General features: G+C 33.7%; 1 long non-coding RNA gene across 1 annotated transcript; it reads left to right on the forward strand.

Annotated features, from left to right (window-relative positions):
• The first annotated feature begins 2,213 nt into the window (after positions 1-2,213).
• LOC110682676 lies at positions 2,214-3,442 on the forward strand. Its single transcript, XR_002503433.1, has 2 exons — positions 2,214-2,374; positions 3,054-3,442. It is a non-coding gene; the product is annotated as an uncharacterized LOC110682676 (long non-coding RNA).
• The last annotated feature ends 1,898 nt before the right edge of the window (positions 3,443-5,340 follow it).

Consider the following 5,340-nt stretch of genomic DNA (forward strand, 5'->3'; position numbering starts at 1 on the left):
CACCATCAAACTCTGCATGTAACACATCCTCCTCCCCACACTTCTCCAAAGAAAGGCTGACTACTGACTCCTTTGCCTTTGTCAACTTGTGGGTTGTAACTAGGGTCAGCTGTGTCACTGTCACTGCTAAAATCTGGTATCAAATCATTAATAGGGATAAGGCTATCAGGCCTTGAATCTTCCCACTCATAACTGTTGATAGGGTCATTTTTTGTGTTTGCAGCTGCTTTGGAAGAGGGAGTGGGCTGAGATATTTCAAATGTGGTATTAGGGTTTATAACATATTTTATTCTACATGTACTTTGGTTAGATAGGGTAATGGTTGGTGGATTGGGAATAACTTCAGTGGGAGCATCTTTTTTTGGCTTTAGGGAGCTGTCAAAGGCTTTTTGGGAAGGTTCATCAATAGTCAATGGCTGACTTTTCTTTCTTGGACTAGATCTAACTGGTGGTCCCCTCTTTATTGGTAGTTTTTTGGTTCTCACAATTTTGGGTTGGGTCTGTTTTGAGGAAGCAGGCTGTAGTTCAGAGGGGAAGGCTATTGGGTCATTGTCACCATGCATAGCATATACCTCCACCCTCCTATGCTTCTCTGCCACCTGTATCATTTCCCTCATACTTTCATCATCTGTCACTTTCCTCAAACCATCCACCATACTGAGTCCGGGAACTTAGTATAAAAAGCCCTGAATTCTACCATCATATCTAGCACACTTCATAACCAACTCCACAAGATAAAAGGAGCACAGTAAATCAGGGTCTACACTAAAAGTTCTACCTTACCCATTCATATAACACAACCCACCATTGTCAAGCTGCTGAAACACCCCTCCATGCCACATTTTCAAGGGTATATTATTGCGAGATTTATGACCCATACCTAAATTAACAAGAATTATAGAACAATCAACAGTCAACAAAAACAACACAACAAAAACCTAGCATTTAGGGTTTGAACTCAATTAACATAAACCAACAAAAAAAATCACAACATAAGACAAACAAACCACAATTCGCACCCATAATTACCTACCATATAAATTGAAATCCAATAGGCAAAATCATGATTTCGAGTTTAATTGCTTAAGGTTTGAGATACACTTGCAAAATTAGCAAAATTTTAGGCGGACATTAGGGTTCAAAAACTTACCTAGAATGGAGTTCTTTGCTGTCCAAATATCACCAAGAATGGAAGCTTGAGACTTTAGGGCACCATACTCAAGTGGTTGAAGCTTCAATTATGGCTGACGAAATATTTTTATAGGCTTTGTTCAAGTGAGTAATGAGGGAGGAGTTCTTTCAAACATTAACGAGGGTGGTTGGGAGGAGGGAGAGATGACCTGGCATCTTTTAGGGGATAAATTAGAGAACCCAAGTCCACGTAAGAAGGCTTTACCTTGTTAGCCGGTTCCAAGTAAGATGGGACCAATAAAAATTAAAGGCACCCAAAGGTCGGATTATTAAATAATATCTCAAAGGTGGGATTATTAAAAAAGAATGGCCTAAAGGTGGGATTATTCCCATGAATTTTTCCTTATTAAAAAGTTTAATAAAATATGACTATAATTAAAGAAGTAAGGTTCTAAAGGATGTTTGTCATATATGGAATAAAGTAAAGGTGACTCGAAAATTTTAAAATATCTCAACTAGATAGTGAGTCAAATATTCAAGATGTTTGTGATTTTAACGTCCATTAATCAATATAGATACAACCTTCGTTTCATAGTATTTGCAACAAATGTTTATTAATTTGTCTTTTCTCTCTATTACTTTCCTCATCCAATGCATCCTTATTCTTCTCCCTCCATTAATCACCCACCAAATTTTTTTTCATAAGAATTTGTACTACCCTTCAAAGTTGCATGTAATAAGATACAAAGGTAATATAAAAACTCCCGATGTAATGAAATTCTGATATAAAAATTACACCAAAACAATTAGTGGAGAGCTAGCTTGACGCAAATTTTAACTAAGAATAGTTAGTGGATATCACAATCAGAAAACAATTCGTCAAAAACTTGGTTGAAATTATGACATTTCAAAAGGCCAATTGAAAAAAATGATCTTGTTAATGATTAAAATATTCCATATATACATAGTGGGGTGTAATAAAATGTAGAACATTATCTATTGCCATTTTAATTAATTCAAGTTGATAAGTATAATAATAACCAATTGGTCAGGATAAACATACTATAAATAGAGCAAACTTAGTGTAGTTCATTCACCAACATTCAACAATACAAAATCCAATTACACCCCTTCATACTTAAAACACAAATTTGGCAAACAATTCTTCGTGACAAAACAGTAATGGAAGGCAAAGTTGGCTACAAGAGAATCATAGTAGCACTCTTTTTCATCGTTGCAACTGGTATTATTACCTCTTCCATTTTAACTTCATATTTTTCGGTTTCATATATGAATGACCAATGGACTAGCATGAGCATGCGCAAACGTACAATTAATATACATCCAAGTTGTTTAATACTCCTTCCTTTTCTATTATAGTGTGACACTTTTCATAAACAACCTTTTTTTTTAGCATAACAATGCTATAAATGGATATACATTACCCGATTATATGCATTTATAATTAGGAAAATTTGTCAAAAACGTCCTTTAATTTTAAGTGGTGCACTTTGTGGTAAAGGCTCTTTTATCCCACTTAGGTTGTGAAGAGGGACCTTTAACCGGATTCCCTTCAATTTTAAAGGGAGGGACTAGAATCGAAGTTTGGTGATGCTTCTTGAGAAATTACGGTTCGCAGAGAGGATTGATGAACAAGATATTAGGGTTTATTACAGATAAAGTGGAAAAAGGGAGAACAAAGTCGATGACCAGAATAATCCGGTCATAAGACCTTCTTCACAACCTAAGTGAGATAAAAAAAAATAAAAAAAATAATAAAAAAAAAACCTTTGTCATCACTTTTTTTTTATATATGAAAAGACCTTTAGTATAAAATGGAACACTTAAAAGGACCTTTCTGACAAATTTTCCTTATAACTAACATTTTACTTGTATAAAATAATTTTGTTGTATGTATGTAGTGATGCTGCAAGTCCTTGCTGTGAAAGCACAACAAGAGAATCCAGTGTGCGAGGAGCACCTTGGACATCCATGCACTCCTGGTGTTAGAGAATGTTGTGCTAACACTGGACGCCAATGCGTTGCTGCGCCGTCTTCGAATGGTTTCCGGTGCATGTAAACCCGTCATCCATCACCACCAACTGCATATTGACAACCTATTGTACTGCTTAATTATATTAAATCTCCTTTGAGTTCTATACCTCTTTTATGAAACTTTAATGTCTTATTTTTATTTTTATTTTTATTTTTTGGATATGTGTTTATGTTTATGTTGTTTGGTGAAGTGCAAAATCTTGTGTAAAATGGTTGTCTCAATTAATAAATAAAGAGAGTGTCCTTCGTTTTCTAATTTGTTATTTTGGTATTATTAATAACATAATCAATAAAATTATTCTAAAACAGATATCAGGAATGACACGTGTCAATTCTAGGTGCAAAATTTTCCCTCCAAAATTTATTTCCGTTTTATTTTATTTTAGTCATTTTCTAGGAAAGATTTTATCATGATTGGCTAGATCATATTCTCTTATTGTTCTATTATTATTTCGACTATAATATTGTTTCTTATAATTCAATATTTGATTATTTATTTTATTTTCCCAAATTACTACTACATAATTGTCCAAAGAAACCATCTCTGTGTGGTCTCTAGCTAAGCAGTCTCTTTGGCCTAAGAGGCCACTTCATTAAAAGTGAACTCTTGATTTTAACAGAGAGACCACTTATTTCAAATAGATGGTCTCTTTCTCTCTTTTTTTTTTTAAAAAAAAAATTTATTCGTATTTTAATATATATAATATCAAGTAAACAAAAAATACGATTCCTCTACATGTACCATTTACAACGAAACACAAGTAGTTTATACCTGCAAAAAATTTATACAAAACCCACACTAAAAACGTACTCACAAATATTACAATCAATATTCTTATAAAAAATTATACAAAACCCACCTAAACCTACACCACCCCCTCACCTATTCCTACACCATGCCTTCAACCACTACACTAGCTGCTACTGCCAGTGCACCAGCTCCTACTGCCTTCGCAATCGAGGCGTCAAGATCACTGGTCTCCAAGCTGAACACTATGGCCTCCTCCAGTTTTCGCTCTGCTTTTTCAAGAAATTTTTTTTATTACGAGTAATATTTTTTTTTCTTAAAAATCCCGGATAATAATAATTGTACGGATGAAGAAAAAGAAGTTTCTGAGGGAGAAATCAGATAGTACACGTACTGAGTAAAATACATACAAGAAAATCTAGAAAATAACAATTTAAATTGACAAAATACATTTTGATGCTGAAAACCAACATATCTGAATATTATTACAAAGAAGATGGAAAAATAAGACAACGGTGATGGTGGAAAAATATTAGTACAGACAATAGAATTCGACTTGGCAGCCTGCTAGCCATGCTGTGTGTGAGGAGGGTAGTCCGCCGTCGAGAATCTCATTTTCTCTATGCTCTTCACCCTTTAAAAGCCTAGAACTTTACACCTTTTAGGGTGTGTTAGGATTTGAATTCCTGACTGTATTAGGAGATCTTGAATTAGAATTGAGCCCGTCATTACTTTTTTTATTATTTTTTTTTTTTTATAAGTAACCAATAGAGAGTTGCCAATGAGTTTTAGGAAAACTTATAAAACTCGTTCACACCTTTCTCCTAATTAGATTTCAAGAGATATTTAGCATGAATCATAAGTTTACCCATGCCCAAATTGGTCTACTAAACTAGAAATGAGTTTGGGAGTGAGGGTACTAGAAAAACCTTTTCTTTGAGAATCGCAATCCTAGCTCTAGTGCGGCCTCTACTAGTTCTTCCTTTTTCAGAATTTCATTACCAAATAATATATGCATCGCGATTCCTAAACTAATTAGTTGATTTTATTTACAAACATAAATCACAAAAGAGTTACATCACAAGATGTCATTATTCTTTTTTAATTAAATTCAATTCGTGGAAAGAACAAAAATTAACAATATTCGCCAAAACTTAGGTGATAATAAAACAACAATTAATTATTCAATTCTAGTCTTTAATTAACGGAAGAATACTATGTGAATAAATTAATTAATCTTATTTAATGTGACAAAACAACACTAATTATTCAATTAAAGTTAATTAAAAGAAGAAAAGTGCTCAGAAAACTAACCATTCTCCTTTGTTTGTTTAAATCTCCGTCTTGGTGTTTATGGATTTCCCTCCTTCTTTGTACCTCCAAGGACTTCAATGGAATAAATTAGG

Source organism: Chenopodium quinoa, unplaced genomic scaffold (genome assembly GCF_001683475.1).
Source record: "Chenopodium quinoa cultivar QQ74 unplaced genomic scaffold, ASM168347v1, whole genome shotgun sequence".
Classification (NCBI taxonomy): domain Eukaryota; kingdom Viridiplantae; phylum Streptophyta; class Magnoliopsida; order Caryophyllales; family Amaranthaceae; genus Chenopodium; species Chenopodium quinoa.